Source organism: Nycticebus coucang, chromosome 13 (genome assembly GCF_027406575.1).
Source record: "Nycticebus coucang isolate mNycCou1 chromosome 13, mNycCou1.pri, whole genome shotgun sequence".
Classification (NCBI taxonomy): domain Eukaryota; kingdom Metazoa; phylum Chordata; class Mammalia; order Primates; family Lorisidae; genus Nycticebus; species Nycticebus coucang.
In genome coordinates this window covers 100,920,347-100,943,605 of record NC_069792.1, presented here as the reverse complement: position 1 = coordinate 100,943,605, position 23,259 = coordinate 100,920,347, and the positions used below count along the sequence as shown (strand labels likewise).

Genomic DNA, 23,259 nt, shown 5'->3' with positions numbered 1-23,259 from the left:
GCTGGGAGAGTGCTGCCAGGGCCTGCAGTTTGCTCTTGAGCCCTGTGAAGGACCACTCTGAGAAGGGGGCCCGGGCGGGGTGGGGCGGAGTAGGGTGCAGGACAGGGCCCTGTTGGCTCTGCTTGTCACAGATGCCCACGATGGGCCATGTCCGCCACAGGGGTCCCTCCTCCGCTGCTCCTGCGGAGCACAGGCTCACCGAGGGCAACACGGTATGTCCGTCCTCTCTGTGCCTCCGTTTCTTGCCTGTAAAATCACTGGGAGGTGAAAATGAGTGAATGCATCTGAAATGCTTAGAGCAGTGCCTGATAGGGGAGTGCTGGTAGAGGACCCCGATCCTGTCACTGCTGTTGTGATTTGGAGGTGCCCAGGGAAGGATTGGTAGAGGGTGCTCAGGCTGGGTCCATTCTCCTGCCCTCTCCCTCCAGCTTCAGTTTTGTCATCTGCATGGAGACAGCTGCATGCAGAGGCCCTGAGAATAATGGGATTGGACCCCATCCTCCGCCCCCCCCAACCATACCTCAGGACCCTGTTTGGGACTAAAGTACCTGCCAGAGGCTCCGTTTGTCAGTAGGTCTAGCCAGAGTCATAAGTCGAGGTGGGTGGCATAGGGGTGGCCCCTGGCCCTACTGTGCCAGCTGTAGCAGCCTGGAACCCTGGAGGTCTAAAGCTGGTACTACTCTGGAAGCTGGAGCCGTGAGCTTGGAGTTTGACACTGCACCTGACTTGGGGGCTGAGTGGCCTCAGGTGGAGTGCCATGCAGACCTAGGGTGGCAGGTGTGCTGGCAGCCTTGGAGCTGCCCCATCTGGCTCCATTCTCTCCCTGGCCTGTCCTCCTGGCACAAGCACCTGCCAGCACCTCCCTTAGGGCGGAGGAGGGCTGTCAGGGGGTTGATGGTACACGTTGGGCCTGTCCCTGAGAACTGCTGTGGGAAACAAAGGTGCAAGGATGAGGGGGCCTCCTTCCCCATGTACCCTGGGAGCGCTGTGCTGGCCAGGCTGTGTTTATTCTGGGAGAAACCCCTTTCCTCACACAAGCACCTCTCTGAGCCCTGGGCATGTACTAGCTGATTAACCCACATGCTGTTTGTCCCTGCTACAAGGCTCCAGGTATAAGTGCACCACATGTGCAGGGTTCTACTAAGCTGGGAGAGAGGGCCTGGGGGCTTTTGGGTCTAGGGTTTGGGCTAAGGGGTTGGGAGGGGAAGCCCTGGTTACAGGAGGGGCCTTGACTGTGCAGCAGCTGCAGTGACACTCACTTTGAGGTATGATCTGTTCTGCAGTGCCATGCTCTGTCCTTGTTGGCAGTGGCCTCCTGAGGCAGGGAACCTGTGCCATCATACAGATGAAGGCTAGCTCTTGAGGTTAAATCACTTGCCCAAGCTGCTATGATGGTGTGGGAGGACCATGTGTGCTGCCCTGTGCTGACCTCCTTGGGTTGAGGGTCTTTCTCTGCAGAGGGATGCTGCTGGCCCTGTCCTCAGAGGCTGACATGAGAGGCACGTCCAGGGAGTTGTCAGAGTGCCCTGTGAGCTCAACACCTGCTATGGGGAAAATGGCAACTGGGGTATGGGGCGTGCCGCCCCCTGGGGCTACAGGGATGTTTGTGTCCAGAGGCTAGCTGGAGTGGGCCAGGGAATGCTAGGCCTGCTGTGGGACTCCTGGCAGCAGTGCCCAGGTCGGTCAGCACGTCACAGGCCTGTGTTCTCTGAGGCACTTGGGTTTGAGTGCAGGCTCCTCACAGTCGCCCCCAGAAGCAGGGACTGGAGTGCTTCCTTGTTACCACTGGGCAGCCCCTAATCTCCTCTCTGGCTTTATGGATTAGCTGATTAATGAACATTTTCTGTAAGTGGAACCACGGTGCACGGTTCCTTGTGATGGGCTCTGTACCCTGGGCAGGGTGTGTTCCCATCTCCACCGCAGCCCCTGACAGAGTGTGGCTGTGGGTGCCACAGTATTTCCTCCTAGTCTCCCTGTGCACACGCACTACTTTGGTCATGTTGTGATTAGTACATAAGATGCGCAGATCACAAACGTTCAGTGTGCCGAGTTTTGACGGTGGCTTTCATTCATGAAATGAACATGATGTAGGACATTTTCACCCAGGCAAGTCCCTGTGTCAACTCCCTGTCTCCTACCCCATCTCCTTCTCCTGACCTTCCTGCGTTCACTCACCACATGGGAGTTTTGCCTCTTCTGAAATTTCTGGAAATTGTGTCATGTAGTGTGTCTCTCCTTGGCCTGGCTTCTTGTGCTTCACAAATTGTCCTGTGGTTGTGGCATCAGAGCCTTCTCCCTTTGCAACGATGGCCTGTGTTCCAGTGCATGTGGACGGCCGCGGTGTGTCCCTTCCCCTGTGCCAGGGCTGTTTGGGCTGATGACCCTGGCAGGGCTGCCTGACCAGGGCGAACAGGGCTATCCTGGTAAGTGCGTGGGGGTGGGGTGGCTGGGTGAGGGCGGATGCATCTTTATCAGAAGTGACCCAACAGTTTTCCAGAGTGGTGGCTTCATCGTGTACCCTAGCCAGGAATGTGGAATTGCTCGTGCCTCTTGTGAGGTATGGTCACACACATTCTGTGCCTTCTTGTGGCCTTGTTTCCTCCTTAGCATCGTCTTCTGAGCATTTACCCACTAATGTGTATTTTTAGATGCTACTTAGAGTTGCTCCATGGTGTGTAGGTATGTGATGTGGTTCGTGTGGTTATCGCGCTGTGCCTGACTGCCGGGAGGCTCCTGGTTTCTGCGTCCTGGCTTTGAGCACTTCCAGCTGCTGGGTGCTTTTGTCTGGATTCTTCACAGCACAGCTCCTGTGGTGCTGGCGGGGCTCTCTGCCTGGTTGTTTGGGAGGGGCTTGTGCTTCTTTGTACCCCCACAGGCATTGCCTGAGACTGGGGGGCCTGGATGGGCCCCTACCCCAGTGTCTATGGACATCATCCGAGGTGGGCACTGTGCGTTCTGGTCTCGACTAGCTCTGCTGTGATGCTCTGCCGGTTCATTTCTATGTGCTGAGGGGTCACTGGCTTTTCCTACTCACTTTCTCGGTTCAGTTCATTAAAATGAATTTGTAAGAGTGCTTTATATATTAAGGATGGCAACCTTTGTCATATTTGTTGCAAATATGTTTTCACTTTATCTTTTGCCTTTTAATTTTGTCTGTGTAGCATTTTGATTTATAGAAGCTTTTTATTAATATGTTCCCCAATCCGTTTGTGTGTCTTTCTCTGCGTGTGTATGTGTGTGTGTGTGTGTGTGTAAGACATTGCTTTTGTATTTGCTAGATGCTTTTTTCTGGCTTTTAATGTTTTTTATTTTATTTTTACACTGTTTGGCCCTTTGTTCCATCTGGAATTCATGTGAGTCTCCCTTGCATTTTCTCCCAAGTTATTCTTTGGTTTTTCTGGACGATGGACGAATGTCTGCATGTCTGCTGGGGACATGAGTGTGAGAATCCTGGAGGGATGAGGTGGTCTCTGAGAATGAGGCTACTTCCCTGTGGTGCCAGGCAGTGCCAGGGTGGGCACAGCAGAGAGATGGGGCAGGAGGTGCATGGAGCTCTGTCAGCAAGTGTCCTCTGCCTTCTGGGAGCACAGCCCTCTTTCTGAGCCCAGTGTCCCTGGGCCAGTCTCTCTGTTGGGCCAGGTCCTGCTGGGGAAGTGGCCTTTCAGCTACTGTGTCCATGGGTGGGCCCAGCATGCTGTTCCCTCACACCCAGGGCCCTGTGCCTCCCCCTCAGGCTTATCACCCTGTGCTGGTGACCAAGAGTCTTGTGTCTGGGCAGATCCTCCAGCTGGCCTCATCCCTTCACCCTGCACATCTTCCAGGGTGTGGAGCCTGATTGGTCCCTTCGGGCTGCTGTAACAAAATGACATAAACTGCATGGTGACCGACATTTCTTTTCCACCATTCTGTAGGCTGAATTCTGAGATCAGGGTGCCAGCAGGGTCAGGTTCTGGCGAGGGCTTGGTTCCATGTTGATGCTGCTGACTTGGTACTGTGCCCTCACGTGGTGGAAGGAGGGCTGAAGTGCTCTCTTTGATCCCTTTTGTAAAGGGCACTAATTCCACTGATGAGGGCTCCACCCTCCTGACCTACTCACCTCCCACAGCCCCCACCTCCTAATACCACTCCCTCGGGAGTAGGAGTCAGTATGTGAATATCACAGGACACAGACACTCAGAGCCTAGCAGGCCTGTCAGCCAGCGTCACCCTGGCGATTCTTAGGTGTCCTTTGAGGGAAAAGAGGGCACCATGGTGCACATTGTGTGTCTGCCTGTCTCTTTTGTGCTCCCCCTTCCTGGCTGTGGGGTTAGAAAGGAGACATGGAGTGACTTTCTCAAGGTTGCACATTGGTTCAGGCAGAGTGAGGATTCAGATGCAGGCAGCCTGTGCAGTGCCCTGTCTCCCTGATTGTAGTGGGACTGTGTTCTCTACATGTTTCTCATAGCCGGCCCTGAAGCCAGCTGGGTAAGGAGCTCCAAGGCCCCTGAGCCTGACGCATAGCCCAGGGGTGGGAGGCAGGACCCCAGGCCTGCCGCCCTGCTTCCTTACTGCTCCTGTGCCCCACATGTCCACACATCTTTATCAGTTGCTGCCTGGCCTAGGCTGGCTGTTGGGGACGAAGCAGGCTCCCACCCTGCAACTGGGTTTCTCTGTGTATCGAGGCTGCCAGAGAGCTAAGTACTGGTGGCATCAGGAGCTTGATTTTATTTTATTTTTTTGCAGTTTTTGGCTGGGGCTGGGTTTGAACCCTTCACCTCCGGCATATGGGGCCGCGCCCTACTCCTTTGAGCCTCAGGTGCTGCCCTGGTTTTATTTTTTCATTAAGCCACTTGATTTGCTAATTGAAGGGTCAGGCCTTTGGGGGGCCATGTTGCATATGCCCTGATGACCTGGATGGTAAACTTCGTTGGCAGTGCACCTGAGGGTGCTCAGTGGCTGAATGCTTGTCCACTGCTTCTGGGCTTGCCTGGCGGGCCCCTAGGAGCCCAAGAAGTTGGCTCCTGGCCCAGGCCCTGAACTGCCACGGCCTAACCCCCCTTCCCTGCAGAGACTAAGGGACATGTCTGTACCACCCTGACTGCTGTGTGTGGTGTGCCTCCCCTGCCACCTGTCCTTCCCCGTGAGCACTGCTCAGGCCTGGCCCTGGGTGTGTGCCCCTTTTCTCATGGGAGTGACATGGACCTCCACTGTGGGTGCTCTTGAGCCCTGGCTTCGTGCAGCAGCTGGGAGACTTACCTGTCTTCATGGCACCCAGATGCAGACATGTGGCTTTTCCCTCAATATGTTGCAGCGCCCAGACAGGGCCTGGCACGGGACAGGCACAGAGTGCACTGGCCAACGTTGCTGCCCCTCTGGAGACCTGTTTCTGCCTAGGTACTGCTGAAAAATTTGAGCATCTTCTTTCCAGCCGGTCTGCCAAGTGGGTCCCCGAGGAGCCCAGGAAGCCAGCTCCTGGCCGGAGGCCCTGAACGGCCACAGCTCCTGTGGGGCCAGGCGCTAACGGTGTTGGGCACTTGCTGGGTGCTGGAGCCCTGCAGCTGTGTCACGTGTGGAGTGGTCTGTGGAGCAGTCCTGCGTGGGGCGCTCTGCCCTGGGCTCACCCCGTCCCTACTGTCTCCTTCTCCATGCCTTTCCTTTCGTCAGATTCTCTTTATCTGAGAGAACTCTCCAGGGCCTGCAATTCATGGGTTTCCCACTTCTAAAGCAATTTGCTCGGAAGCCAAGTCCCCAGTGGATGAACTTTAGTCTTTTAATTTTTGCTTAACTGACACCTCTTGGAGACCTTTTCTTCTGCTCCACTCAACAGGACACCAGCTGGAGTCTGGGATTTTCTTTCTTTTTGGTGTTTGATCTTGTGGTGTTTGTTCCACTGGCTGTGCTGAGTCCTTCCCCGCTTCTGTCCCGCCTCTCCCTGCTCAGCTGGGCAGTGGCTTGGATTGCAGAGGTCTGGGCTCCAGTCCCTGCTCTGTGCCTGTCCCAGCCAAGGTCCTGCGTGTGTGCAGTGCTCAGCCCAGCAGGTGTCTGGCAGGCCCTGGGGCTGGGGTTCTCTGCCAGGCTCCTTGTTGTTTGATGTGTTTCCTCTCCCCTCCTGTGGCCACATCCCAGGGTGGCCATCACTGGGGTTATCTTTCAGAGAGTGGAGTCAGTACCCCTCCTCTGTTGGGATGGTGTTAGGGCCTTAGAGTCTTCCAATACCATGTCAAAGTTGGCAGGACAGCTACATCCTGGTCCTGCTCTCTGGGGCCTTACTGTCTGACCCAGGCCCTTGGTATGGCCTAGGCAGGGTTGTGGGGAGCTTTGGGGGTGTCCTGCCATGGTCTGGGGCAGCCCTGGGGTGTCTGGCTGGGGGTGCAGGCTCCCCAGGGCCGCCTCCTGGAGGATGGCAGTGGGCCCTTCATGATACTGCCTTACATGACTGTTTTCATTTTGGGGGCCATTTGGGTGTGGCTGGGGAGTTGGGTGAGTCCAGCCAGCTCATTGCCTTCCTGTTGGGGGGTGTTTTCCCAGCCTCTCCTCCCTCAGCCACCAGTCTGTGTGAGGCCCAGCTGGGCCTTTAAGATCACTCCAGCTCCCACAGCCCTGTGGCCCAGGGCTGTGCCCTGTGGCACCTTCAAAGACCAGATGGTTTTCTTCCCAAGAGAACCACACCTGGCTCCAGGCCTGGTTCTCACGTCTGCTGCCTAGTCCTGGAGGCTTTCCCTCCCCGTCTTCCCTTGACACACAGAGGCGGAGGCCACTCAGGACCTCAGCAGGCTGGCAAGAGAGAGGAGACCCAGGACATTCTGGAAGCAGGATAGGGAGTCAGCTTGGAGAGGTAGAGGGTGGTGGGAGGGCAGGAGAATTTTCCAGAAGGGATTGGCGGGCGCTTGGCCAGGAGAGTCCCACAGGAGAGTCTGTGCTGGCAGGAATAAACATGACAGGGCAGAGCTCATAATCTTCACAATCTTGAGCCATTCATGGTGGTTAGGGAATGTTTTAGGTCCTTTTGGTTCCGTGCGCTCAGTTAGGTACTTCTGTCAAGACTGTGTCACAGAGGATGGGTAAAGCTTGGAGGTTAGGGGAAGTGCTGGGGTGGCCCGAGCAGCAGGACAGCCCCTCCACCCGCTGCCCGTCCCATGGAAGGAGGACTCTAGGGGGTGGTCAGCACAGAAGCAGCACACAGGCGGCGTGGGATGGACGGGAGTGACTGTATTCCAGTACAGCTTCTCACAGAGGAAGGCAGAGGGTCTGGGGGTCGTTTGCCAACCCTTGGCTTAGACTAAAAATCTTGTATTCATACTCTGTGTGTAAAATTCACATCTCTACCTATACAGCTGGGTAAATTTTACGGATGTGTTCACCCGAGCAGCTCCCACTCCAGTGAAGAAAGAGCATTTGTAGCACCACAAGGCACCTCTGTGGTCCTGTCCACTCAGGGCCTCCCAGCAAGGGCAACTGTGATCCTCCTGTCATAACAAGTTTTACCTGGTGTTTTTGGTGATTGATTTACATAGAGTAACTTTACTCTAAGTGTGCAGTGGGGTTTATAGCATTGTGTGGTCTGTTCCTGCTCCCACTCCTAGCCCCTGGCAACCGCTGATCTGATTCCTGTTCCTTTAGGGTTTTTTTTTCCTTCCCGGAATTAGTATTATTTCTTCATTAAATGTGGAATTAGTATTATTTCTTCCTTAAATGTTTGGTAGAATTTGCTGTAAAGCCTCTTGGCCTGGTGTTTTCTTTAAAACTGTTTTCTTATCAGTTCAATAAAGGGCTATTCAGGTTATCTGCTGTGTCTTGAGTAAGCTCTGTCTAGGTTGTTGAATTTATGGGCATAAAGTTGTTAGTAATATTCCCCCACTGTCCTTTGAATGTTTGTATGCTTGCAAGATAAACTTTCTCAACTAGGGTGCAGTGTTCTGCACAGCTCCTTGTGTCTCTAGCCTGACATTCCCAGTCAGACATTGTTTCCCAAAGGCACTCAGGTTTCAGATTCTCCTCTCCACTATTTCATTTTTTTTAATGTTTTTTTTTTTATTTTTCAGGTTCTATGTTTTTTGGCATATTTAAGGATTTGCATTCTTTTTTTTCTGTTGTTGCAGTTTGGCCAGGGCTGGGTTTGAACCCACCACCCTCGGTATATGGGGCTGGTGCCCTACTCAGTGAGCCACAGGCGCCGCCCTGCTATTTCATTTTTGAAAGAGATTTTCACTGGGTATGGAATTGCTGTTTTGTTTTTTTTTCTGTTAGCGTTATGAAGATGTCACTTCATCGTCTTCTGGTTTGCATAGTTTCTGAGGGAGAGTCTGCTGTGATTCTTACCTTCGTTGACTGTGCTGTTTCTATGCCCTCACCCTTTTTCTTTGATACTTATCTTGCTTAGCATCCCAGGTTTTTGGGATCGATAGTATGGTACTGTCGTAGCCTGCTCTAGCTGCTGTAACAGAATGCCATAGGCTGGGTGGCTTATAAAAGCACATTTCTCCTCACAGTTCTGAAGGCTGACGGCTGCGATTAAGGTGCCAGCCGTCTTTGTGCTGGGCCCTTCCCAGGCTTCCTGTGTGGTCACGTGGCAGAGGGTGACGGTCTCTCCTGGGCCTCTTCTGACGGCGCTGATCCCCCGTTGAGGGCTCCTCCCCGACGACCTAGTTGGCTCCTCTGGGTACCACCTCCCAGTGCCATCATTGGAGGTCAGGAGCTCAACTAGGGGTTTGGGAGGACTGGGGAGGACCCTGGACATTCAGACTGCAGCAGGTGCCTTTCGCTGTTTTCAGAGACTTCTCTGCCACCTCCTTAGTTGTTTCCTTGTTTTGTTCTCTGCTCGTTACCTTCTGGGCATCCAGTTCAACATCTGTTAGGACATTTGGTAACATCTGATAGACGCTTGCTTTGTCTTTGTTTTAATTTTTCTATTTCACCTTTTTTCTTGCTTTTTATGTTTCAGTTTGTATAATTTCTAGTAACTTACCTTCAGGGTCACCGATTCCCCTGGCTGTGTGAGTCTGTGGTTGTTTCTGTACCATGTTTATTATTTTTAGCATTTACGTTTGACTCTGTTTCTCTGATGAAACTGTTCATGCATTTTGTCCATCCTTTCCACTGGGGCCTTTAATATATCAGTCATGGTTAATTTATTTATTTTTGTTATTGATTGATTGAGACAGGGTCTCACTCTGTTGCCTGGGCTAGAACATGGTGTCGTCTTCACAGCTCTCTGCAACCTCAAACTCCTGGGCTCAAGTGATCCTGTGGCCTTGGCCTCCCAGAGTGCTGGGATTATATAGGTGTGAGCCACATACCTGCCTAGACCTAGTTAATTTAAATCCCCTGGTAGTTCTGACTCTGAGTCTAGTTCTGCTGATTGTTACTTGACAATGGTTTGCTGTTTTTTTGTGTTGTTTAGTTCTTTTTAACTGATTTGATTGATTTTGATTCACTGTATAAGACTGAGATAAATATTTACGCTTAGAAATAGGTATGTCCTGGCTGGGCACCGAGGCCCACACCTGTAATCCTAGTGATTTGGGAGACTGAGGCAGGAGGATTGCTTGAGCCCAAGAGTTGGAGGTTATAGCAAGCTATGATCACACTATTACACTCTAGCCTGGGCGAGAGAGCAAGATCCTGTCTCAAAAAGAAAAAAAGGCCGGGTGCAGTGGCTCATACCTGTAATCCTAGCACTCTGGGAGGCCGAGGTGAGTGGATTGCCTGAGCTCACAGGTTCAAGACCAGCCTGAGCCAGAGTGAGACTCCTGTCTAAAAATAACCAGGCACTGTAGCGGGCGCCTGTAGACCCATCTCCTCAGGAAGCTGAGGAAAGAGAATCACTTGAGCCCAAGAGTTAGAGGTTGCTGTGAACTGTGACATGACGCTATGGCACTCTACCAAGGGTGACAAAGTGAGACTCTGTCCCCCACCCCCCCCCAAAAAAAAAAGAAAGAAAGAGGGATGTTTCTTTTGCCGTTTCTGTGGGGGTTGAGTTAATCTGGGGAGGAGCTGGCTTGCGTATGGGTTTTGCTGCTGCTGTTTTACCCTCAGGGCACAGCCCTGGTTCAGGCTGGGCTGGAGTTCCTACCTGGCCTTGGGCTCTCCTCGTGTGCCTGCTGCGGGTGCAGAGGTGGGCTCTCCCACACTCCTGCTTCCTGCAGCAGTAGACTGATAGGACTGGCTGTTGAGTGCCTGGCGGTGGTTGTCCCGTTGCAGCCGCAGTCCCAGGCAGGCCTGGTCTTGGGAGTGGGGTTTTCTCAGTGAGCCTTTCCTCTTCCTTGTGGCACTCAAACTTTGCCATCTTGTAGAGGAGAGTGTGTCCTGCCCCTGTCCCAGTAGTTCCAGGAAGGACCCTGTCTCTTTTCCAGGGACAGAGAGTATTTTCTTTACCCTCCCCAGCCTCTCTGTCCATTTATGCCCTGGGGCCACAGGGTCAGTCATTGCCGACCTTGGCCCACAGGCTTGGGTGAGTAGGGGATCCCTGTCTCTGAGCTGCAGAGCTGCCCTCTCCTTGCACATGCCCTGCTGGGTGCTGCCTTATCCCACTCCTAGCTTTCTGTGAGCACTTGCTGCCTCCTTGACTAGGGCTTGTGAGTGGATGTGGCCACCCCTCTTTGGGTGTGGCTGGGATCTTCCTGCCTGACTGTGTCTCCCCCTCTTTCGCCCCTGCCAGGGTCTCATGCTCCCCTCTTTCTCTCCTTGGATTGCCTTTCTTTAGGGTTGCAGGCTACTCGGTTGCCCTGAGACCTTTGCTGTCTGATGTATCCAGTAATGATGATTTCTTAGTTTTGTAGCTTTTTCTTATTGCTAGGTCAGGGAAACACTTTTTTTCCAGCTTCCTACATTGCAGACAGAGGGGCCTTCTCAGTATAACTGTAAATTGTGTTTCTCTAGTTACGAGTGAGCTTGAGCAGTCTTTTCATATGTTTAAGCACCAGTTTTATATTGTGAGTGTGTGCATGTGTGAATTTTTTGTTCATATCTTTTGCCTATTTTTTTCTGTTTTCCCACAGTTTTTATGAGCATTTTGTACTATATTAGGAATATTATTAGCCTTTTATCTGTGACATACATTGCGAATGTTTCCTCTCAGCCTGTCAGTTGTCTTTTTACTTTACTTCTAGTGTTTTTTTCCGATTGCAAAAGTTTTTTTGCTTGTTTGCCTTTTAAAATTTGCCATATTTATCAGTCTTTCCTTTTGTAGCATCTTGATTTTTTGAGTCCTACCTAGGAAACTTCCCACACAGAGGTTAAAGAGGAATTCACTGTTCTTATTGCACATACTTTAGTTGTTTTATCTTTTACATTGATAGCCGTGATCCATTTGGAGTATATTCTTTTTATTTTGTGAGGCATAGACCAATTTTTATTTTTTTTCCAAATGGCTAAGCAGATGTCCCAGCACCATTTATAAAAAAGTCCTTTGATTTGTGACGCCGCATTTATCATATACTGAATTTCCATATGTATGTGGATCTATTTTTAGACTTTCTTCCTTATTCCATTGGTCTATTTATGTTTTCATGCCCAGTGTTTTAATTGGAGGATTTCTAGCATTTTTAATAATAGCTTTATTACAATATAATTCACATACCCTAAAGGTTACCCCTTTGATGCATACAGTTCAGTGGTTTTTAGTCTATTCATAGCATTGTACATTCGTCACCACCATCAAATTCCAGGACACTTTCATCACCCTGGAAAGAAAGCCCATCCCTATTAGCAGCCACTCCCTCCTCTCTGCCCCACCCTGGCAGCCTCCGTCTGCTTTCTGTTTCTGTGGATTTGCACATTGTGGACACCTCACAAAGTGGAATCATAGCACACACGCGGTCTTTTCTTTCTGGCCTGTGTGTCTGGCTCCTTCCACTGAGCATACTGTTTGCAAGATGCACCCATATCGTCACGGTGGCAGTGCTTTCTTCTCTGGGGTTTAACAGTCTGCTAGTGCTAGTTCTTTTATTTGTTTAGTGTTTTTTCAGTTATTCTTGTACATTTGTTTCCCCAATGAAGTTCCTTATCAACTTGCCTAGCTTCATAAAAGTGATTGCTGGTATTTTTAGGGGTGAGAAAACTGACCCAAGAACAAAGGATGTCTTTTTGTTTGATCGGTTGTACTTCTGTGAACTTTAAAATATTTTTACTGAGTGTTTAAAAGTTCACTCTAAGGGGCCTTTCCCCTATCATGTTAAATTTATTCCTGGATCTTCTGTCTTCTTTGTTGCTGTTATTTTCTCTACATTATATCATCTAGCTGGTTTCTGCAAATGTGAAGGCTATTGATTTCTGTGTGTTAATTTTGTACTCTAAGACTTTACCAAAGTCTTTTATTATTTAGATTTTAGTATTGTGTTGCTAGGGTTCTCTAAGTATGCTGTAGTGTCATTTGTAGAGAGATACGATTTTATTTCTTGTTGATATCTTGTTTAACTGCATTGGCCAATACCATCAGAACAATGTTGAGTAGTACCAGGTCCCCAACATTCCTGGCACCAGGGACTGGTTTTAAGGAAGACAGTTTTTCCACAGACCTGTGTGTGTGTGTGTGTGTGTGTGTGTGTGTGTGTGTAGGGGATGGTTTTGATATGAGTTTGAAAGGAGTTGATTTATTATGGTCTCTGGGCAGTCAGACCTCCCCGCTAATGATAATGTGTTTGCAGCTGCTCCCCAGCACTAGTGTCACTGCATCAGCCCCACCTCAGATCATCAGGCATGAGAGTCTCAGGAGGAGCCCAGCCCAGATCCCTCACATGCGTGGTTTACAGTGGGGTCCACACTCCTGTGAGACTCTGATGCTGCTGATCTGGCAGGAGGTGGCGCTGGGGCGGTGATGCCAGCGAGGGGGAGCGGCTGTGAATACAGAGGACGCTTGGCCTGCTTGCTGGCCCACTGGCTCCCTGGGGTTAGGCACCGCAGTGAGAGACAGCAAGCACCTTTGGTTTCTTCTTAATTTAGGGGAAACTGTAGCTACTATTTTCCCGTTAAATAAGGTACTCATTTGAGGAAGATATTTATTTTATTTTATCATTGTAATATAGCTGCTTGAGGGTTTCCATCAGAAATGAGCACTGAATTTTGTTGCTTGTTAACATAGTTATATTAGTGGATTTTCTAATGTTAAACTAGCCTTGTGTTCCTGGAAAAAATAAACAGATGGGGCTGTGAATTTTCCTTCTCAGTGTTTTATTCAGTATCTTTACATCAATATTTATCATGTATTGGTTTACAGTTTTCTTCTGTGTTTGGACTATGTATTGAGTCCTGGCATCACTGTCCTACGGGCCTCATGAAAAGCATCAGGAAGTCTCCTTTCATTTTCCGTGACCTCGGATAATTTATGGGGCATTGTAAATGTTTGGTTAAATTTTTCTACAAAACTTTCTGGCCCTGGTACTTTTTTTGGTGAGGCAGTTTTTTTGAATGCTTTTTGAACTTCTATTAAATTTTGTATAAGTATTATATTACCAACAGGTCACTTTTGATAAGCCTCATTTTCTTCAGATATTACCCATTTTATTCAGGTTTTACAATTGATTTGCATAGAGATTTATTTGCTAAGTAGTGTCTTATGGTTCCTGAACTTTTTTCTGTTGTAATGGTTATTCTCCCTTTTAAATTCTTATATTGTATATTTTTATTCCTCTCCTTTTTCTCTTGATTAAGTTAGCTGGTTGGTTGTCTTTTTTGTTGTATTATTTTAGAGGACAGAATTTTGATTTTGATTATGTCTATTTTTCTGTTTTTTGCATCCTTGATTTGTTTTCCCATTTGTGGTTATTTTTGAATTATATTGTTATTCCTTTTCTAACCTTTTGAGGTAAGAACTTAGTTCATTTGTTTCCATTTTTCTTATAAAAATATTTAGTGTTACAAATCTTCCTGATTCTTACTTTAAATGTGTCTTATTGATTTTCCTATTTTCATTGCTACTATTCTTTAGAAATTTTTTAATTTTAGTTCACATTTTTTCTTTTACTCCAACAGTTGTCAAATAGCTTTTTTTTGAAACAGAGTCTCAAGCTGTCACCCTGGGTAGAGCTCACAGCAACCTCAAACTCAGGCTCAAGCAATCCTCTTGCCTCAGTTTTTCCATTTTTAGTAAAGATGGGGTCTTGCTCTTGCTCAGGCTGGTCTCCAAACTGTGAGCTCCGGCAATCCACCTGCCTTGGCCTCCCAGAGTGCTAGGATTACAGGCATGAGCCACTGTGCCTGGTGAATAGATTGTTTTTAAATGGAAAGGACGTCTTGGTTTTAGAAAGTATTTTGCAGACACGTGTATGTCAGTGTGGAGGGTGCTGCCTCTCAGCTGCGCAGCCTGGTGGCCTGTGCTCTGCTCCTGACTGGGGCTCCGGCACTCGCCATGCTTTCTCAAATTTCTCTTTAGTAATAACTCAGTTTTCAGTGCTTATACCTTTCTTAAATTTATTCCTAGGACTTAAAAAAAATGTCCAATGAGTTTTAATTTTATTTTTAACTCAAAATTCTTAGATGTAATTTTAGATTTTAAAAAAGGTGCCAGATTAACAGGAAGACTTATTGTCTATATTTCACCCACCCAAATGTGAATGTCTCCCTGTGTTTGTTTTATCCCTCCTCTCTCTGTACGCGTGTGTATGTAGATGTGGTTTCTGAGCCAGTTGACAGTTGCAGACGTGAAGCTTCATGATCCCCAGCACACGACCTCTTACGTGTAGTGACCAAAATCAAGAAACTAACAAGGCTCTGCCCTTCCTGTCTAGTCAGATTCATAGGGCAGACCTTGCCCAGGAGATCCCAGGTTACACGTTGGTTTTAGGGATCCTGTCTCTTAGCCCGTTTTTATCTAGAGCAGTCCTCCATCTGTCTTTGTTTCGGGGCATGGTCGTTGACGGTGACCTGTGGCTCTGCTCCTCAGCTCAGCACTCCCGGTGTGTCTAGGGGTGCACTTGGGGGACATCGTGCTCTTTTTAGTCCCTTGTGATGGGGCGTGTGGGGTGGTTTTCCCCGCGGCTGCTGCTCAGTGGGGCCACGTGATTAGTGGTGTCTGCCAGGTTTTTAATAGGTAAAGTTAGTTTTTCCATTTTTGAGTAATAAGTATCATGGGGAAGATACTTTCAAACTGTGTAAATAACTTGTTATTCCTCAAATTCACCCACTAGCTTTAACATCTATTGGACATTTTACCAGAATCAATTATCATTATGATGGTTGCTAATTCTTTACACAATTCTTAGTTGGCTTCTTACCCTAAGGAAGAGCTCTTCTTTTTCTTTTTTCATAGTATTTATTTGTTTATAACACAGTGGACTCATGGGTTTTTATCTTATTTAATGGATTATGTAATTTTTATCATTATCTATTTTCATGTTCCAGTTGCCCGATTTGGCCAGGGCAGCCTTTCCAAGCTGGCTCCTCTGTCCTTCTGAGCTGCCCCTTCATTGGAATACTTCCTGACTTTTCACATATAACATGGTGCTCCAGGCTTCTCTTTTATTTTCCTGGCTGTGGCTCTGGAATCAAACATTTTCCCAGGCACCTTAATCCCTCTAATTTCCTTTCAGTAAAGAATGGTGTTTAGGTACCAAGATCTGTGTGCTGGGGTGCTCATTGCTGTGGGGTGCACAGCAGCTCAGCCCTCTCTGTGGACAGAGCTGGGAGAGGGTGTCTGTCGGGGAGTGGGCATGTATGACTGCCTGTGCCCACACCCGTCTGTGTCTGTATTTCTCTGAGTATTAAGAACTGGGAATTCATACTGGCTCCTTCAGGTCCTAATCAGCTGTCGCTGCTTGGTCAGTGAGTGCAGGAGTGCTTAGAGAGGGCGATACAATGGTGAAGACGCACCCCTCTTCCTCCAGACTCATGGTCCAGTGGGATGCATATGGGAGCTGGGCCGGCAGAAGGCACTGCAGACATGAGCCGTCGGGTGACCTTGTCCCAGACCTTGTCTGTTTCTGTGACTTTGATAAGCTGCTTTCCTTCTTTGGGTTCAGTTTTCTCATCTTAAAAATGGAAGCTTGAACTAAATCAGAGAATACCTGGTGTAGGTGCCTCTGCTCCCTTGCACAGGGCCTCCTCTGCCCCTCAAATTGGTCCTGCACGTCTCTTCCACACAACCTTGCAGTCTCATGGCTCAGTCTCGCAGACAGCCTGGTCTCATGTGAGGTTATGGTCCTTAGCCCGAGGTTTCTGAGTTGGTCTGGCTTCTGGAGCCCACCTATGGGAACATTCATGTGGGTGATGCCATTTTGGTGGAGCCCGTGGTTAGTGGTCAGTGGAGGGAAGGGCTGGTCCAAATGGCATTAGTCACAGCTTGAAGGCTGTTGCATGGCCCAACATCTGGTGTCTGTCTAGTCCTTGGGTTGAGCTTAGCATTCACTTGGAACTACATGGGCAGGACCAGACATCCTGTGGCTGCCTCACACTCCCACCTCCCTGGGGCAGCCCTCCATGGGGCTACAGGGGATAGTGTTCGCAGCTGGGCCCAGGGTGGAGCAGCACACAGGGCAGCACCTGGCTCAGGTCACTCCCAGCAGGTGAGTGAGTGAGAAGTGCAGGGAGGGGAGGCAGCTCACAGCCAGGAGGACCCCAATCACTTGGCAGATGGCTCCTGGTAGATTCTTAGTTTCTGCCCCAGCCCTGCCTCCTTCAGAAGCCTTCTGGATTCCCATCCTCTCCCACCTTCCCACCTTATTTCTTTATAGGGGAGGTCACTGGAGGAATACCGGCGTGGGCAACTGTCCAGCTCACCACAGTGGGACCGCTCAGCACTCCAGACTTCCTTTCTGGTCAAGCTAGCACCTTCCCCTAGCAGACAGGGTCATATGGTTGGGCAGCAACTTGTCCAGGGGTGAGCGGCTAAGCCTGTGTTAAGGCCCATTGTTCTGAGCCCCCTCTGCCTATTGTGGTTAACTGAAGAAGAGATGGAGTGGGAAAGGCCTGAGAAATCAGAGAACTTGAATCCATAGCCCCTTCCCATGGGCCCTGGGAACTTAGTCCCCTGGGCTGTCCTTCTGCATGTTTCCCAGCTTAGGGTGGGGATGGGGGTGTGCAGCAGCCCGTGACACCCACTCGGGTCCTGGGGTGGAGGGTGGCAGCCAGTGTAGTCCCTTCTGGAGACCTGGGTTTTCCAGGGCTGAGCTTGTGCAGGGCATGATGAAGGGTGAGGGGAAGATGTGTGTGTATGTGTGACAAGCCCTGGGGTGGGTGCTGGGCAAGGAGGAGAGAGGACATGGAGGCCTGATGAACTGTGACCTGGGGCCCCTGTGCTGCAGCAGGCGACTGGTGGGTTGAGGCTTTGAGACAGGAGGCTGTGGCAAAGTGTGGATGCCTTGGGTGAGACCAGGGAGTGGTCTGCAGTGACCAAGGATGTGACTGAAGGCTGGGTGGGGGCTCGAGGACCCCAGCTGAGGTGTCCCCATGTTGGTGAGACCCTTGCCTGCCTCATGCCCAGGACCTAGGGTGAGTGGAGTGTCAAATGCTGGACACTGTGGGGCTTGGGTGGCACTCCTCCAGCTCTGCCCCTCTGTAGTCCCCAAGACCCTTTCTGGGAGATATCTAGGGGAAGGTTGTAGGTTGGCCAGAAAGGAAGTCTGGAGTGCTGAGCGGCCCCACGGTGGACACTGCTCTGGACCGCCATGGATCTCATCTGTGCAGCCCTCCCTGTGGGGCTGTCCCTAACAGACCCCAGGGTGTAGGGAGCTGCGAGCTCTACAGCAGCCACATGGGAGAGGGTGGCAGGGCCCCATGGTGGTGGCTGAGCAGGCCGCAGGGGGACCAGGAGCTCTCTAGATTCCTAGGCAGGGGTGCGGCCCGGGACTGCAGTGCCGAGTCCTTGGAGGCAGGGAGCGGTCCGGCCACACACTTTGTGTTTGCCTTCATGCCCACCCTCTGAGATTGCCCTCCTTACTCCCATTTTACAGGTGAGGAAGATGAAGCCCAAAGACCACAGGACTTATGTCTCCAGCAGAGCCACTCGGAGTGTGGGGCCTCAGTTCCAGATGTGCTCCTGGGCTGGGGCTGTGCTGTGAATGTCCCCTCCAGAACTAACATCAAAATTAAATTGCCATAGTGATAGTGTGAAGAAGTGACAAGGTCAAGAGGGGGCTGTGAAGGTGGGTTCTTCCACAACTCTGTCTCTCGGGGCCTTCCTGTGTCCACTGGGCACGACGCAGCAAGAAGGCTCTCACCAGGTTGGGCCCCTTGAGGGCCTGGACTTCCCAGCCTCCAGAACTGCGAGGTGAGCATTCCTCCCTTCTGTGTGAGTGGCATGGTCTGTGGTGTTCTGTCACAGCAGAAAAGTAGACGAAGATGGACCATGTCCTCTCCCTTAGGCTGAGCCCTTTCAGGGGCCATCCAGAGTGATCTGAAGAGGCTGGCAGTGTCTCAGGTGGTGAGGATACCTGCTGCTGTCCACACAAGGCCATCGAGGCTGAGTAAGGGAGAGGGCAGCCGGGCTAGGCCTCTTGCTGCCACACTGCCTCGCACCTGTGCGATTGCCTGATTTGTGCCTGTGGAGAGGTGATGAGGGGTGGGTGAAGGGTGGGAGTAGGGCAGATGGGCTGCAGCCTGGCCACCTGCAGAGGCTCTTGGGTAGGTGGCCACCCTGCACCATGGGTTCTGTTTTGTTTTGTTTTTTTTTTTTTGTAGAGACAGAGTCTCACTTTATGGCCCTCGGTAGAGTGCCGTGGCCTCACACAGCTCACAGCAATCTCCAACTCCTGGGCTTAAGGGATTCTCTTGCCTCAGCCTCCCGAGTAGCTGGGACTACAGGCGCCCGCCACAACGCCCGGCTATTTTTTGGTTGCAGTTTGGCCGGGGCCGGGTTTGAACCCGCCACCCTCGGCATATGGGGCCGGCGCCCTACCGACTGAGCCACAGGTGCCGCCCTGCACCATGGGTTCTGGATGCCTCCAGGGACCCTTGTGTGAGACAAGGCAGAGAGTCCTCGTGGTCTGCAGAGGGGCTGGCATTGACTGGGCTGTTGATCTAGGTCTCTCTGTCCTGCTTGCCCTGGATCCTTATAGTTGGGGGTTCCCAGTCTTTCTAGCAGCGTCTCTGTAGCTGTGCTGGACACAGTAGGGCAGGTGTGTGAAGGCAGAATCTTGGCCCGGCTGCACAAGGTCAGGGGGCCAGGGATGAACACAGGTGTGAGCCGGCCTGTCTGGGTCCAGAGCCTGTTCCAGGGACTTGGTGTCTCCACACTGGGTCCCCATGTAGAAGGTCACAGGTCTCATCCTCTGAGTGTGGGTGTGCTCATCAGAGTGTGGGGCCTGGGATGTTTAGTTTCAGTGCTCAGGAGCCTCTGTCCTGTGGCCATGCCCTGCCCCACCTGGCACAGCCTCTTGGTGATCACGGATCTTCTTTTTCTCCTATGTGACAAGCAGCAGGCCACTCCTTATTTGTCCCTGACTGGAGCTTGAGGTCCCAGGGCAAGACAGACCTGTCCCATTCTACTCTGTGTCCTGCCATGTTGCCCAGGTCAGGGTCCACAGAATGAGGACTTGAGGGTGAGCTGTCCCCTCCTCGCTGCTATTGGGGAGGTAGGGTGGGGTTGCCATCTACTTTACAGCGAGAAAACTGGGACAGGACATGAGCTGGGACCTGTGCAGGGCCTGCTCCTGCAAGAGACCTGGTATATGTCCTGGGGGAGCTCTCAGCTTAGTGAGGGGGCGTTCAGGGGATCCCGAGGCTAGGTCACATACTTTCTTACCTGTTGTTGGGGGAGGGTGTCCTTACCTGAGGGGGTCTGGTCTCTGCTTGGGAGAGCCCCGGGCCCATGGAAGAAGCTGCATCCCAAGGTCAGAAGCCTGCCTGAGGTCAGATTCAGAAGCCCTGGAGGCCAGGGCATGGGGGCCCCACCTAGAGCCTAGTGGTGGCCTGCTGGCTGGCCTCTCCCTTCTGTTGGGCCTGAGTGCTTTCTCTTGGGGACCAGCTGAGTTTCTGGGGCCATGGCAGGCCTGAGGTGGGCGTTCCCTGGCACCCCTGTTTCCTCTGGCATCCTGCAAACAGGATCTGGGCAGTGCAGGGACAGATGGCTCCCTCAGGCTGGAGGAAGTGGGGGCTCTGGGAAGAGCTGGCGCCAGCCTGAGGGGCACGAGGCCGGAGGAGCTGGCTGGCCTGGCAGGCAGGCACGGAAGCTGCTTGGTAGGAAGCCTCCCTGGGAGTGAGGGGGGCACTGTTTCTGGCCTCTGTCTGGCCTCATTGAGGCAGTCTTGGGGCTTAGGCCATTCTCCGGCACAATAGCCCATAAGCTTCCACATCCCCACCCCCATCCCTGTGCCAGCTTCCGCCTGCCTGGCCTGCGGACAGCTTCTGCTGCCTTTGCCCAGCCCCACCCCCATGTGGATTAGCCATTGCCCTCTCTGGCCTTACCATGCTCTCCTGAGGGGGCTCCAGGTCCCCCTCACACCTTGTCCCCATCCTCTGTCTTGTCCTCTCCTGACTGTCTCTCTCGCTGCACAGCCTCTGCCTCCTCTGACGTCTGGCTATCATTAGGTGTCTCGCCCATGCGTGTTGTCCCCTGTCCTGGGCTGCTGCCTCCTAGACGCCTGCAGTGCAGTCCAGGGACCTGCACCTCTAGCACTATGAGCCACTGAGCAGATTGTGGCACTTTGGAAAGAGAGCAGGGCCAGGGGGCCGACTCAGCACTGCCCAAGGCCTAGCTACCGCTCTCTTACCCCGTATTGCTCTGCACCACTCTGCTGCCTTCCTGGCTTCTGTGCCACCGTTTGCTGTACCAGCTTACTTCTGGAGCCTCTCCTGATCTCTTAGTGAAGTCCCATCTGAGCATGTTTGTGTGTGAGGGTGCTGACCTGTCTTCTTGGCAGGGCATCTGTGTCAGCCGGCCGTGATCTGACCACCCCCAGCACATCCAAGCCCTGTACCAACCAGTCAGCTGACTCTGCTCTAAGTAGTGTTAGGACTCCTGCCTCACAGAGTGGGGAGGACTAATGTCAGTCACACGGGCAAAGACCTGCCAGGGACTGCTGAGCAGGTGCCGGAGAGGAGGATGGCCTGACCTCCAGCTGCCACCAGGGTGACCTGGGCCAGTCATGTCCTCCCTTGGGCCTCCCCTGGGTCTGTTCTGAGCATCTGCCTCCTGGAGTGCCGGGGCCCTCTGTAGCAGGAGCTGTGCCACCCTCTGAAAGACCCTGGAGCAGCATCTGATGGGGGCTAGTCATCCTGTTCTTTCCCTGTCAGGTGGGCAGACCCTGTGGGGTCCTTGATCTGGGGGCAGGAGATGGGTGCCTGATCTTGGCCTGTTAGGATATGGCTGTCAGGATGAGTGGCTGGCTTATGAGGTCTAGGATCAGCCCTGGGTGAGAATGGCCCCAAGGGCACCCAGCTTCCTCTAGGGGGGAAGATCCTGCCTAGCAGGAAGACCTTCGTTGTACAGGTCATGGTGGGAAAGTGTGGTTGAGAAGTTGGGGTATGGACTGGCTGCCGGGTTGATGATCTGGAGCTGAGCGGAGGAAGTGGCAAGCACAGCGTGGGAGCTAGTAGGCAGAATCCCCAGAAGGCAGGGCATGGGGCCGGAGCAACTTGAGGACTGGGGAGGGTTGGGGGGTCTGGGCAGAGGTTGAGTCAAATTCTGAAAGTGGGGTTATGGCATGCCTGAGGGGTTTGGGTTGGTGCAGCCCAATACACTGTGACCCTTCCCTGTGTTCTAGCAGTCGGGATGCGCCTACTGGGTTCCAGGTTACCCCAGGGGCCTACAGAGGGCTGCTGCAGAGGCTCCTGTCAGGCAGAGGACATGCACTGCCACTTGCTGTCCCAGCCTGCCCCCTCTGTGGTCCTGCCAGTGAGCCAGCCTTCATCTCTCAGTCCACTGAGCAAACACAGAGGTGTTAGATGTTCTACTGCGCAGCAAGGCAGCCTCTTGAGCCAGAGTAGGTGGACAGGCTGGGGACCTTTCCTCTGTGCCCTGTAGCATAGCCATTGAATATTCATTCCCTTTGCCCTCCAGGGGAGCTTCCTTGCCCGCATCTGGGTCTCTCATCCTTGGGTCGCTCCCTGCCTGCTTGTGCAGAGTCTCCCGCCCTCATGTGCCTCTCTGCCCTGTGCGGAGCAATGGACAGTGACCACTCCCTCTGCCAAGGCTTTCTTGCACTGTCCAGTTAACTCCCTGACCTGACCCTGTGTTGACTCAGTTGGGCCCTCACTGTGCCTTTTCTCCCTGGGTGATCCCTTTTATGACTGTCCTTACACAGTGGTCTGGCATTCTGCCTTTGCCCAGTCTCCAGGGCTTCTGGTATCCACCTGCCTGTGGCGGTGCAGTGGGGCGCATCCTTGCACTTGGCCCCTTCTCCCCGCACCATCCACCTGCCTTCTGGGCCAGAACTTGGGACTCTTCCTTGAATCCTCCTGCCTGTAGCACACCTCTCTGGGTTCTGCCAGCCTGTCTTTGGCTCTGTGGTCCATCCCCTGCCCTGGGCGGGCTCCTCAACTCCCACAGCCTGCTCTCTACACTTCATGGCAGCCCCAGCTGACTACTGCCAGCATCTCCGTCATTTTGGGGGTGGGTGGGAGTAGTACCTAGCGCTTAGCTCCCCTTGGCTGCTTCCCAGTCAGGGCAGAGCCCTGTGACCCAGGCAGGCCCACCTTGTCGGTGCTGTGATGGCAAGTCTGTGGAGCTGGGAGTGCGTGGTCACCTGGGACAAGGCTGGGTGGTTGCCTGTGGCTGCCTCCTGGGAACTGAGGGGCGCTGGCTTCCCAGCTGACCCGAGTCTACTGAAGGCGCTCCTGCCACAGCCCCTCCTCTTCGTTTCCAGATGGAGCTTTCTCGGTGTTTTATTGGCATTTTACAAATTAGGCTTTAATACTTTAAAATTATACATGTGTATAGTTAGGAGAGCAAATGAGTTGTACAAGGTTAATTAAGGGAAACTGTGATTTTTAGCTGCCTCTCCTCTGCCCTCCCGAGTCGCTGCTTCTCATTCTTGTGGTGGAGCTTCTCATGTCGTCTCTTCTGCAAATGACTGGCTGGTGTTGCTGCTTGGTTTTTTCTGATGGTTAGGCATCATTTACTGTCTTGCAGGTTGAGGACTCAGGTGCCCGCTCCCTCACAGGCACACACATGTACACACAGGCCTGTGCGTGCACTTCTGCCTCCCTCCCGCCCTGGCCACATTGATCGCCACCCCCTCGGCTGGACCCGGGCTTCCCTGATTACAGCCACACCTGCTGACCCCACAGCAGCAGACCGTGGCCCTGTGTGAAGAGGGAAGCGTTAGCGTGAGTGGTGAACATTTTATAAGTGGAGCCGTGGCCTTGTCCTTTCTTTGTTTTCTTGTCTAGATAGTTTGTGTTTCCCCTGGT

The 23,259-nt window shown here is 52.0% G+C and overlaps 1 protein-coding gene across 9 annotated transcripts in view; it reads left to right on the top strand.

Moving 5' to 3' along the window:
* The window catches only part of TSNARE1 (t-SNARE domain containing 1), a 113,191-nt gene that overhangs the window by 21,469 nt on the left and 68,463 nt on the right, over positions 1–23,259 (top strand). For 3 of the 9 annotated variants that reach the window (XM_053558525.1, XM_053558520.1, XM_053558519.1), the window contains exons 3-4: positions 17,862–18,178; positions 22,979–23,175. The exons of the other annotated variants lie outside the window; for them this stretch is intronic. The gene's annotated coding sequence lies outside the window, so the exon portion shown is untranslated. The remainder of the gene's footprint in view (positions 1–17,861; positions 18,179–22,978; positions 23,176–23,259) is intronic. 9 annotated transcript variants of the gene reach the window in all.